Source organism: Mytilus edulis, chromosome 12 (genome assembly GCF_963676685.1).
Source record: "Mytilus edulis chromosome 12, xbMytEdul2.2, whole genome shotgun sequence".
Taxonomy (NCBI): Eukaryota; Metazoa; Mollusca; class Bivalvia; order Mytilida; family Mytilidae; genus Mytilus; species Mytilus edulis.
In genome coordinates, this window is record NC_092355.1 from 49,554,135 (window position 1) to 49,568,782 (window position 14,648).

General features: G+C 33.5%; 1 long non-coding RNA gene across 1 annotated transcript; it reads left to right on the plus strand.

Moving 5' to 3' along the window:
* Positions 1–356: 356 nt before the first annotated feature.
* LOC139498702 (uncharacterized) lies at positions 357–1,351 on the plus strand. Its single transcript, XR_011657990.1, has 2 exons — positions 357–1,092; positions 1,129–1,351. It is a non-coding gene; the product is annotated as an uncharacterized lncRNA (long non-coding RNA).
* The last annotated feature ends 13,297 nt before the right edge of the window (positions 1,352–14,648 follow it).

Below are 14,648 nucleotides of genomic sequence, written 5' to 3' on the forward strand. Positions count from 1 at the left end.
CCATTTCAAAGAAGCGTTTGGCCTTAGTGCTATCTAATTGAATAAAATAAAATACTAGAATTTTGAGGTGTCCGTTTACTTTAAATATTGAGAGCTGTACACTATTCGTTTTTAACTAAATTCAATCAATCAAGTTGTGACGTCAACCTTCCGAGACAAAATAATTATACCCACTGGTTCCCACCGACTTTGTTAGACTAGAACATGAATCTCATTATTCTATGACTAGGGAACAAAAATCGATCCAGTAAAAAAAACCATCGCATTTCCCGTTTAGCTTTCAATCCAACCAGAGCAATGTCTGAAAAACGTTTTTCAGTAAAATTGGCCAGTTCAAGATCCAAAACCAAACATGCGATAATACAAAATTCTATTTCAGAGTAATTAGGCACGAACAATCCCGTAGATTGACGACCGTTACTCCAAAATATCCCTCGGATTAACCCTCTGTCTAAATATCGCTATCAAAATGAAACCCATCTCTTTATAAACCCGAAATCATAAAATATCAAGCTAGTGTACAATTCCCTCTATTTATTCTGGAACGGAAACGTAAATTTAACATTTTAGAACTGTTTGACTACGAGACCGAAAAGAATATATCAAATGTAAAGAAATAAATATTTAAGTCAAACATCGAAATACAAAATAAATTGAAATTTAAAATACAACTTACCAATACGAAAGTTTTCCCCAATCTAAAAAAATACTGCCCTGACGAGGTTTAAATATCCAAGTCTGGACATTGAGTTCAAGCACGAGATAAACGATCCCCGCGAAAAAGTGACCGGACAACTATAGTTATATATATAGTATCTAAAAATAGAAAAAGGGGAATTTACGATGACTCACAAACGTTACAATACCCCCTACCCAGAAAAACAAATCGTCCGCGATTTGACAACATAGTAAGACAATTTAAAGGACAAGACACGGTTGTCTTTAAACAGTTGAAAATATGCATTGTATTGTATATAATTTAAAATTTAAAAGTCTAAATATTGATAAATGTTCAAGAAGGTCCAAACAGTGATGAAGGTCTAAATGGTGACGAAGGTCCAAATAGTGATGAAGGTACAAATGGTGACGAAGGTCCAAATAGTGATGAAGGTCCAAATAATGAGGAAGGTCCAAACATTTCCATTGTTGAAGGCAATGTCCAAGCGAATTAAGAATTGGATCCATATATATATTCTTTTCCTCCAACAATACACAAACACTGAAAAATAACAACTGACAAAAAATAGAATCAAATCAAAATAAAAAAAAAAACTTTATATTTTTGGAGATACCGACAACCACATAATTATATTAACATTTTACGTGCAGAGCACGGAGATTGGGGAAGGTAGACATTCGAAATTAAAGTAATTTTGGATACATGTAATCTAAAATGAACTAAGGCCAAGCAATTATTTTCGAGAAAATCAGTACCGATTACATGAGTGTGCTACAAGAACAAACTAATTATGTAATTAAACAGTATTTCCAATATAAAATATACTATAAATCAATATATCAAATGCAATGAAGTTAAATAAGTGTGTATGATGTGTGTACTAAACCCAACTTCAGAAGTACAGTAAGCTAACTATTAAAACATAAGAAAGATAACAATCACGTGCAAATGCTATTCTTTTATTTCAGAGTGCATTTCTGTCACCCATGACTCTATATATATCTACATGTATACTGCCATACTGTGAATCTTAGTTCACGTATCAATATTATTCATAAATCATCTATATTCAGCTTAAAACTACTGCACCACCAAAGCTTATGGTAGCGATGTATGGCCAGAGCAAAGCTAATACTTTCTATGTATATTATATCCAGGCAGTTTCAACTGTATACTAATGTTCAACTGGTCATGTGCATGGGTGAATCATAAAATCATGTATTTACTGTCATGTATACGATTTACATGAATAAGATTTAAAAAATAATGTACTCGTGAACTTTTTTTTTTTATGCACCTCTAAAATTGGATTCAACACACTTTTTCTATATTTCATCATCACATGCAATCTTCACTGCATTAATCTTTTACCATATATATGAATAAACTTATTCCATCACAAGACACCGTAAATCTATTATCATTATTATAGAGAGCACCGGTGGAAGGCCAACTTTCATCACTAAACTCAATAATTTTTACATATTAACATATCAGGTTATTACCTTCCCAAATTACTTGAGTTAAGTTTAAATTCCTCCCAATGAATACGTTTGACTAAGATTAACGTCCATGCGCAGGCAAAATTGACCATTCACGCAAGACGCAAATCTGAAGTCAATTAATAAATAAATGAATATCTGAATAAATAGAATAACCCTGAAAAAACGTATACTAAACCCCTTAATAGCAAATAATATATAATAGATATATTCGAGTATGAAGGCACCGACTGTGTAGAAAACAATTCCTTATTCACAACAAGTCTATGCACGGACTTGTAAAAAAAAATCACTCATACGTAATTTACAACATATATCAACCTTTCAATGAATATGACCTTTTATTAAAACAATCTACAAATATTCAAATTTGCCAACATACAAAAACAAAGGTTTCGTACCCCCTTATCTTAACAAAGTATCAGTTCATGACACACAATGACTGTAAATAGTCCAAATTCCGTTATTCCGCACATATATAAAATAGTTCTTCAGCATAACGCATCCTTGCTGCAGTCAAGAATATTATTCACAAGCGTAGGTTCTGACCTGGGTCAGGAGTCAGAATCAAACTTTCAACATACAGATTGTTCATAGAAATAAATCCACCAATATAATCGTTCGACTATAGTTATACTTCGCAGATAAGGAGGCACGACAAATACATACACTGTCGGCAAGGTAAAAAAAAAAAACATTACGAAATAAACTTCTTTTTTTTTAATTTTATTTTTATGAACATGAAATGAATGATAACAACATTATATTACACAGCCGGTGAAAAATCTGACAAGCTATACAATTTATATTACAAGCTCAGCCTTCCACTGTCGCTACCAATTTCTCGAGATTAAAATAAAAATCAAAGTAATGAGGTGCGGAAGTTCGAACATGAAATGAAAGGTCCTAAAGCTAGCAAATCGGGGGGACTCTAGTAAAGCTGGGTCCCTACGTGGGCGCCAATGCAACGTAAATGGGTTTTCGTGTGTAAACGTATTCTCATTCATAATCTGTCTCATGACATTAAACCCTGCTATCTCAGCCATTTACGTTACTGGTAGAGAGGGTTCGGCCTGTGCTTTCGCTCCAGGACTTCTGACAGCATACTGACAATACAACGAAACAGTAAATTCAATAAATGACAGGTATAAGAAACCTAAAAATGACCAGTGATGACGATTTGCCAAGCAAGGTATTTGCTCATAGAACAAATGACAAAAATTCATAAAACAGTTTCATATTTAATAGACAAAGACAACATAAATACATAAATCATATCGCGGTATCTCCAGGGCAAAAATATCAATTTAGAATTTCAATACACTTTCGAACTTCCCCTTCTTGGACAAACCATGCGGTGAAAAATACCCATACAAGTTAACCATTTCAAAGAAGCGTTTGGCCTTAGTTCTATCTAATTGAATAAAATAAAAATGATACTAGAATTTTGAGGTGTCCGTTTACTTTAAATATTGAGAGCTGTACACTATTCGTTTTTAACTAAATTATAATCCAATCAATCAAGTTGTGACGTCAACCTTCCGAGACAAAATAATTATACCCACTGGTTCCCACCGACTTTGTTAGACTAGAACATGAATCTCATTATTCTATGACTAGGGAACAAAAATCGATCCAGTAAAAAAAACCATCGCATTTCCCGTTTAGTTTTCAATCCAACCAGAGCAATGTCTGAAAAACGTTTTTCAGTAAAATTTGACCAGTTCAAGATCCAAAACCAAAACATGCGATAATACAAAATTCTATTTCAGAGTAATTAGGCACGAACAATCCCGTAGATTGACGACCGTTACTCCAAAATATCCCTCGGATTAACCCTCTGTCTAAATATCGCTATCAAAATGAAACCCATCTCTTTATAAACCCGAAGTAATAAAATATTTAGCTAGTGTACAATTCCCTCTATTTATTCTGGAACGGAAACGTAATTTAATATTTTAGAACTGTTTGACTACAAGACCGAAAAGAAATATATCAAATGAGAAGAAATAAATATTTAAGTCAAACATCAAAATACAAAATAAAAATGAAATTTTAAAGTACAACTTACCAGTACGAAAGTTTTCCCCAATCTAAAGAAATACTGCCCTGACGAGGTTTAAATATCCAAGTCTGGACATTGAGTTCAAGCACGAGATAAACGATCCCCGCGAAAAAGTGACCGGACAACTATAGTTATATATAGTATCTAAAAATAGAAAAAGGGGAATTTACGATGACCCACAAACGTTACATGTCTACTCTTCGAACACACCTTTACCTATAAGTACACAGACAAATCAATACTTGACATTGACCTCAATATACCTAAGTTAACTACAAATTGAAACACCTGTAATCGGACAATTATATTAAATCAAGCGTAATTAATCTTATGGCTCGGAAATGATTAATTCCCGAAACACAAGTCTACTTGATATTTCCGACTATAAATTGTATAAAACCGTCTGTTAACCTTATGTAAAGGTTCGAACCACTGGGCCCTGAGTCTCCTTGGCTGAAGAGATCGAGATAAGTAAGTTTATATAATTTAATAAGGTCTCTCAAAATATCAACAGATGTAAATTATATTGCAATAACAATACAAAGTATCAAAGTCACATAAAATATTACATTGTAAAATAATGTAAAAGCTCCTATAAAAAATGTAAAATGAATATTAAGTTTCGGCTTCTAAACAAATGGCATTTTACCGTAAATACCCTAAACGGTGAAACTCTATCGTAATCTCATTAAATCTTAAATTCAAACCCCCAAAATATAAAAGCTTCTTTACTAAATTCTTACTAGAACACGCTATGGACTAAAAGCGGACCAAATAAAGCAACGAACAATCACCCTAAGAAATAAAGCATATCGGTTTTATTCAAACCAAGTTGCAGTGTCTTATTCAGACATCGGGGTATAATACACCCGTAAGCCCTTAATAATAAAGATAAACAACGGCGGTTTTATTCAAACCAAATGTCGATTATGTCTTATACAGACCTTGGCTTTATACGATCAAGCGGCCGAATTAATAAAATATCTACTTTATATACTAATTACAGGTGAAGAAATAACAACTTTAACCAACCGCGTACTTCGATACAAACTTGTATATAAAGGTGCACTCGAATATATTTTAATCCAAACAACTATTGATTACTACCGAGAAGGAAAGAAAAGCTTTTTATCATTTATCTTATGTAAAACACCGAGAAGCCTTAGTGATTAACCAATGAAAATCAACTACACTTTTTAGTTTACCCTAGATACGAACATGTAAGCAAAATAATAACAATGAAAATGAATTGTAAATTGAAATAAGCAATCTAACATATAATTTTAGATATATAAAAACCGATTCCGCTACACACTCATGATTTGAAGGGGGTATAGAACACTTTACTCAGCTGTGCAGTGTTATCACTGAATAATCTAAGGACAAAACAGCAGACACTATTGATTTTGTAAAATTTTAAGGTTCATCATAACAAATGGACAAATATGACCGTATTTTCACCTCAAAAACTGCTCCGTGTACAAACCTATCTGTGCTGTTTGGAAAGTTTTAATGCCTAGCATCCACTAGATATATAAATGTTAAATGCATTTTGTGTTTAAGAAAGATGAAATCTTTCTTGGTTTTTGATGGGCATTTTTTTCATTTGTGCAGAAGGTGTAAAAATAAACAAACACCTGAATTACTTTGATACTGTCCACTCACTGACTCAGATAAACTCTTTAACTCACCTGTATTTGTGAAGATACTCTTGTCCATGTCAATTAAGGACAATCAAAACAATACAAACAGGTTTTTTACCTGAGGGAGCATCTCAAAGTTGTACCACAACTTAGTTAATTTTCACACTTTAAGCATGAAAGGAAAAAAAAATGCCCATCAAAATCCAAAAGAGATTTTAACTTTCTGAATCACAAAATGCATTTAAATTTAATATATCTAGTGGATGTCAGGAGGATTTTTTTTGATCGGTTATTTATTTTTGTAAACTAAGAGGACAGATTATTCATTTTCTGCACTATTGAAGCAAGATTTTTCATTTTCATTAAAGCAAGGGACTGATTATTCATTTTCACAACTATATTTTTGATATTCGAAAACATACAATTTTTAAATGATTTGTTTATTATAAATAATACATATAGTATAGTCAAGTCATCATGTACCATTTAATTAGATTAACCGCCCCCCCCCCCCTCTCTGCAGAAATGAATCTTTGAAATTCCCAACTGCATATACATGTATTGCATACATACATAGTATTAAAGTTTAGTCATAACTTAACAATTTTAAATGTATTGGCAAACATACTACGCCAAGCGGAGCGAGGCAAATTATTTTTTGGAGGGTTTTGGAGCCACTAAAGGCCCAAGAAACTATAGAACAAATGATGCAAAATCATGCTTTCTGGGTTCCAAAGACCCTTTCATAATCTGAAAATGAAGTTTTGTTTTAATAATTTTTTGACAATATTTTGGTCTCAAAGCAAAATGTATAAATTCAGTGTAAGACTGAAGTTTCTAGGAACAAAATCAAAAGACCAATGTGCATGATAAAGCAAAAATGGAATTCACATAGTTAAGTCTGTGGCTGCTGGTTTTTTTTAAAACTCATGATCAACTTTATAACAAAATTACTAGATTACAAAAAGAATGCAACACTAACAGAATACAGAAGGGCAATCAATGAACAAAAGACAATTAAATAAGAAACATTGATCCTGAAAAATCAGGGAAAACAGAACTTTCTTCTTGCAAGGCCGTGAACACAATTTGATATGGAGACAAGCGTTTGGTTTTGAAATTGCCTACATGAAGTTAGGGCCCTGTTAAAAATAAAAGTGAGGTAAGGTTTCCTGAGACAATATACCTCAAGTTAAATGAAACCAATTTTCAGACATTTCAAGTATATTTAAATAATATTTATACTTTTGTTATTAAAAAATTTGGGAAGTGTTTCCCGATTTTTTTTGGGGAAAAAGATGAATATATTGTTACGTCCTATTAATTAACTTATTCATGTTATCATTGTTTCTATTAATTCATCATGTTTATAATGTTGTTCTATTATTGTGTATATAAATAATTATTCTTGTTTACCTGTTTACCTATAGTAAACCGGTTTATATTTGTTTCACCTGATTGATTTTATGTTACTGATGTACCTTATATGAATTTAGAACATACTCACCCCTTCTCGTCCAATGAAAAGTCAGTTTTTTGCCCTCTAATTTTCATAGTGCATGGTTTTCCATGCACTATGAAATGCTGTACATGAATGACTTTCCATTGTCAGTTAATTATGAAAGTGAACTCTTATTAGCTGCACTAACGAAGTGTACAATCCCCTAAGGCATTTTGCTTGGGAAAAAAGCCTACTGATTAAAGATGAAAGAGCAAAGATTAAAATAAAAACATTTTGAATTTTGCAAAATTGCATGCATTTTCTAATGGTACATATATATAGAATACACAAAAAAAAATGGTAAGGATAAATAAAATTATATTTATTTAAATTATATACTTTACATTTGAGGGAATTATTTTCTTTTTCTTTCTAAAAACACAATGTCAGACTGCTGATATATAAAGCAAAGAATTGTTTTCGGAGAAACACAATACATTTCAATTTCTCAATAAAAAGTAAGCATTTAATGTTAAATGGTCTGAATTCAAATATTCATACAGAGTTTTATATTTATAAAAAAAATCAAATTCCAAAAATTGTGTTGCTTTTTAAAATAAAAAAAATGTAATAAAAGATATATATAAAGTATTAAATTTTACCTGAAGTAGAAGAAAAACAATGTATCCTTCACAAACTATGTCAATGCTATTTCATTTCATCTATTGAAATGATCATTACCTATGTTTTATATTTAGTGCATTATAAAAAGTGAACTCTTATTCAGGTTTGAATATTACAATGGGAAAGGATTGTCTTGTAAGGTCACTCGAAAGTGTGAATATGTTCTAAATTGGTCAGACAATACTTGGTAATGTTTTATGAAGATTTAAGCCCTCGGCTTCGCCTTGGGCTTAAATCTTCATAAAACATGACCAAGTATTGTCTAACCTATAAGTATTGTTATAATATCACGTGACTGGTCAGTTCTATTATAAAAGGCGTCTGAAATTACAAATGTCCCAAAACATCAATATATAATACTTGGGTGTTCAGTCTGTCGATATACACAGAACGTTACGAACCCTTGGTGAAGGCAGCCATGACAATTATAATTAAGTTATAATTAATTAGTAGACATTGGTTACAACCCATAATTGTGGTTAAAGATACCCAATTAGTGTGGTTAATGATAACCAGGAACTGTGGTATAACTATACCAATAACTGTGCCGGTTAAAGTATCCCACTAATTATGATTAAAGTATACCAATAACTGAGGTTAAACTTTACCAAGAATTGTGGTTAAAACTATAACAAGAATTGTGGTTAGAACTGACCAGTTGTTTTTGTCATTGTATATTAATTCAGACTTGTTTCTATTACTATAATTAAAGCAGTCGATACTGTCCGACCGCTAATAAAATCATTTATCCTTAGAAAATCTTGATTCATCTAGCCATATTAACGATATCGGTTCATGCTCGCAACTGAGACACTTAATGCACTGAACCCAAAATTGTAGCGAAAGGCGAGCTCGTTACAATATGAAGAATCTGGTGCCATCTCATACTTTCGATTAGACCTGCTGAGTTTTTTATTTTCTATTCATTGCAAGTCAGGTAATTTATTTTCAAACTACCACAGAACAAACCATTTATTTTTGTGATTATCAAGCCTGAGTTATTTATTTTCAAAATCCTCCTAAATAGACTTTTAAGACGTCACAATTAATTGAATTATTTGGACTAGTGTCAGACCCTGTTTTATTTGGCACGAGTATCAGTCATTCCGTCAAATAACCACAAAATGCAAGCTGAATATATGTCACAGATAATCTTTTTCGTGTTTTAAGTGATTAATATGTATACTTAAATAAAATTGAGAATTTGTTTTCAAGTTCTAATTTTATGAATTATATTTACTTACCAGTCAAGGAATATACATAAGGATTATCTCCCTTACAACGTTCTCATAACTCGCAACACCTGGATGATTTCAAACATCTATCTAACATTGATCATCCGGGTAAAGGCCTCCTCAGTTTATCGGCGGGAACAAAATATTCCCTATACCGAAAATTATTTATAACTGGGGAGGTGGTGGGAGCCTTGACTGGTAAGTAAAAATAATTCATAAAATTAGAACATGAAAAAAAATTCTCAATTTTATATCATATATATTTTTACTTACCAGTCAAGGAATATACATAAGGATTACTACTGATTTCAAAGCAGTCTGAACCTTAGGAGGAGTGTTATAAATAAATTATCTCACCTGAAGAGACTTTCTACAACACATCTAATAACAGAAAAACTTCTCTGTGATTCTTTGTCATTTCAACTTCATCATAAGTTCAAATGCAGTTCATAGTTAAAAACATATAAAATACTTCCACCATTTAAAATGCTTCCACCAATAACATTTTAATGAATAACAAAAAACATGCTGTGCAACTCGCCGAAAATATCAACTAAGTCTATTTTCTGTAACACATTTACATCTAATTCACGCAAATAAAATCTACTAAAGGTAGATTCCGAACTCCAATCTGCAGATTCTAAGATCGAATTGATAGATGCTCCTTTAAAGAATGCCCAAGTCGGACCAATAGCTCTTGTAGAATGTGCATGTATTTTCCCTTTCCCTGAAGATTCAGAGTCAGAATAAGCCTGTTTAATAATTTGAACAATCCAATGTGAAATTGTCTGAGAGGTAACTGGTTTGTGAGGTTCACATAAAGCTAAAAATAATTTCCCTCTTTGGTCCTGCTGTAATTATTTTCGCAACGGTTTTGTTTTATCTAAATATTGTAACAAACTTTTCCGTGGATCTAAAGAGGTATTCTCAGTGTATGTAGGTACGAAAATTTTTGCTCCAAAATGTTTCTCCCTATCCTGTTTGGCCAGGCCATGTCTTATAAACGTAATTCCTTTAGTCTGTATTCTCATGGAGCCTTCATCCGTTCTTAGTGCCTGCAGATCGCTACATCTCCTGAAAGTAGTAATGGCAGTTAAGAATACAGTTTTTAAAGTCAAATCTTTTAAACTCATTTGTTCAACATTGTCAAAAGGACTATTTTCTAACATTCTTAATACTATGTGCAAATCCCATTCAGGTAATAGTTTTGCAACTGGAGGTCTTGTATTGAAAACACCTTTAATCAATCTAATTATTTTAGGATGTTGTCCAATTTGGAAATTATCTATAGGAGGTAATACTGTGGACAACATTGAGCGATATCCTGCAATCGTTCTGTATTGCAAACCACTATCAAATAAATATGATAAAAAAATCAGCTATCTGACTTAAGATATTTTATAGGGATCAATTTTCCTTGTACTACACCAGCTATTGAACCTTTTGAATTTTGAGCAGTAATCTTTTTGAGTCCCTTTCCGCCATGAGGCGGAGAGTAACTCTCTAACCCCTTTAGAAAAGCCTTCTGTTGTAAACCGTTCGTTGATAGAAGCCATGCAGTCAGCTTGAAAACTTGTTGATTGGGATGATAAATCCGAGTTTTCGGTTGACATAACAATTCTGGAATTACTGGTATCCTGATGGGAACTGCTATCAATAATTGAAGCAACTCTGGGTACCAATGTCTCCGTGGCCATTGTGGCGCTATCAACAAAATCTGACACTGGTACTGCCTCATATATTGCAAGACTTTTGGGATCAGACAGATTGGGGGATAAGCATAGGCATACATTCTCTCCCATGAAATTGTCAAAGCATCCAGAGCTAAAGCTTTCTGATGTGGGATCCATGAACAAAAAATTTCTGTCTGACGATTGTCTATTGAGGCAAATAAATCTATGAGAGGAGTCCCCCAAATTTGAAATAGATTTTGAACCACAAGTTTGTTCAGAGACCATTCCGTATGTTGAATTTTGGTTCGACTGAGTTGGTCTGCTAAAATGTTCAATTTTCCCGTTATATGAGCAGCCTTCAATCGAATATTGTTTTGAATTGCTAGATTCCATAAATCCCATGTTTGGTAGCAAAGAGTGGGCGATTTCGTCCCCCCTTGTTTGTTTATATATTGGACCACTGTGGTATTGTCCGATCTTATCAGAACATATTGACCTTTCAACTGATTTAGGAAGTGTTTCAGCGTTAAAAACACTGCTTCCAATTCTAGGGAATTTATATGTTTCTTGCTCTGCATTTCTGACCATTCCCCTAGAAAAATTTGATTGTTCATAAAACCCCCATACCCGGTTTTGGAAGCATCTGTCGTTATGGTGACAGAAGTCTGAGCCAGTTGAAAATATTGGCCTCTCAGCGTGTTTGCTGAATTTTTCCACCAACTGAGATGTGATTTCAGATGTGGTGTAACTGGGATCTTTATGGACAGATCCTGACAACTTGGTCTCCAAAATGAGAGGAGATGTAGTTGAATAGGTCTCATGAACAAGCGTGCATTCGGAATTAACTCTATGCAAGATGCCATTATGCCTAGTAATTGTAGTAAGTGAAATGCTGACACTGCATTCCCTGATGAAAGAATTAATATTGCCATATTCAGTTTGTCTATTCTTTCCTGAGTTGGGCAAACAAGTCCCTTGTCCAAATGAAACTGCCCCCCTAGGTATATCAAGTTTTGAGTTGGTACTAGACTTGATTTTTCTCTGTTGATAAGAAAACCTAGTGACATTAGGAGATCGAGACATTTCTTTCGATCTTGATATAATTGATCTTTGTTTTGATTGACTACTAACCAGTCGTCTAGATAGACTGCTAGTCTCAAATTTTGAGTTCTCAGAAAAGCCGCTACTACCGAAACCATTTTTGTAAAGACTCTCGGAGAATAATAATATCTGAATTATATCCAATGATAATTGGCTTATTGGTTATGTGATCTAGTTGGTCCGAAACAAAGAACTTTCCACTGATAACACTGGTTCTGAACAGAAAATCTGAGAAATTTGCGATGTTTCTGAAATATTTGGATGTGTAAATAAGCATCGCTTAGATCTAGAGAAATGGCCCAATCTCCTATTTTTACTAAATTTAATACTTTTGTGAGAGTGTCCATTTTGAAATGTATTTTCTTGAGATACCTGTTGAGGGGTCTGAGATTTATTACTGGTCTCATTGTCCCATTCTTTTTGGGGACTAGAAAAAATGTACTGTAGAAACCTGTTGCTGCATCTTGCTGGCGAACAGGTTCTATAGCGTCTTTTTCTATAAGAGTATTTATTTCTTGGACTAAAATATCCGAGTCTTTTAAAGACACAGAGGTTTTCCGTATGCCTGTCCAAAATGGCATTTCTAGAAACTCTAGTTTGTAACCCTCTGTTATTACTGACAAGACCCATTGATCGTCTGTTATTTTTTCCCAATTGTCCCGAAAAAATCTTAGACGACCCCCAACTGGTATCTCGGCCTGATTCTGATAACTTATTACCTTCAACTCTGAGTCAGCTACTGTTTTTCTTTGGGATCCGAAAAGAATTCCAATTGCCACCTGCTTTCTTTTCTTTATCCTTTTTCCCAAAGTCATCAGCTTTATTGTCTTTCTGGAACTTCCTGGGAACAGATCTCACAGAAGATTTGTTATAATTAAAACCTGAGCGTTTATCAGCTGAATTAGCATTGTTATAATTAACATGAGTAGAACTATTATTAGAACTATATCTAGGAGCTTTATTTTGCCAATCTTGACGCACCTGAGTTGATTCAAACTTTCTCTTATTATTGTTTTTATACTCAGGTAAGAGATCGTCTAGTTGCTCACGTTGTTCTTTACGTTTCTCAAGTTTGTCTTCCAAACATTTACCAAATACACCCTCATTCGAAAGAGGTAAATACAACACTTTAGCCTGTATATCTTTCAAGTTATTTAAACCAGACTCAGTAGCTGCAGCTTTCCTGCGTATCATATGGTTAAACGCCCCTGTGCGTCCTACCTGATCAAGAGACTTTGTCGAAATTGCAAACAAGTCCTTCACCATTTGACAAGTTTCATCACTTACATTTTCATTCTCAACTCTCTCTAATAAGGTTCCTAATGTTTGTTGCATATACAACACTGATATAATACCCATACGTGAAGCCACCTGCCCTTGATAGGCTAGATTTTCTATCTGTTTTAAAGGTTGAGTAACCAGTTGCTTGTGTTTGTCCCATGACTTAACACTATTTGTACCATGAACAGTTCTTATCATTGGTTCTAATAAATCATCCAAACTGGGTACTTGCAAAAAGCTTTTAGATTTATCATTAACCGGAAAACAACTACGGTATTCATCTTTAAAAGCAGTAAGTTTCTCTGGATTTTATTTCTCCAGGAACGTTCCAGAATTCTAACCTGCGCTTCATCAATGATCAAGCCACCTGAATTATCAGAAGATTCTGAAGGAATATCTTCCTTGAAAAGCTTAGACAATAAATTTAAATTATCTGACTGCTTGTCTACAGTTTTATTGTTATTATTATCAATGTTACTTGTTTGTCTCTGATTTGACTGACTTTCAACATTGTTATTAATTATAGTAGGTTGAGTTTGTAGATATTGGCTAAATCTTTCAACATTTCTAGATTTATTGCCAGCCTGAGAATAAACACTAACAGGACTACCAAGGCCACGAGAATATTCATCCTCTGATGAACATAGACCAAGTAAATCAGCCTTTTCACGACTGTCTATATGAAGAGAAATTTCTGACCTATTGTCAAAATCAATATTTCTAATAATTCTAGGACTTCCCAAGTCCTCATCAAGATTTGCATTCAAAGAAATTACCGGTCTACGCTCCCCTGTATTTGGGACGTTATCCGAACTTTGTTCTCTCTGCGTGGCTAAACCACCAGATTGAGAAATCTCTGCAACAGTCGAACTACCTGTAGTAGCACATGACTTGTTCAAAACTGCAAATAACATATCTATTTTCTTATCAAACCTGTCCTCCATACTGGTTAACTTATAATCAAGTTCAGCCGTCTTTGACACACGTTTCTTTTTCTTTGAAGAAGAGTCTTTTGTTGTCCTCGCCATTTTTTTCACGAGAAAATCACCCGTTGGCGTTTCACCTGCACTATCTGAATCTAAATTTTCAGCATTTGCGTCAGCAAGTGAGTGTCTATACTCTTCAGCCATCGTCCAATATGAACGGACGATAATATCAAACGTACATAAATAAAAATTTCAACGACGAGACTATAGTAGAAAGTCTCAAAGTGAGAACGTCTTATTTTGTTGCCGCCGAAAGATAAACTGAGGAGGCCTTCACCCGGATGATCAATGTTAGATAGATGTTTGAAATCATCCAGGTGTTGCGAGTTATGAGAACGTTGTAAGGGAGATAATCTTT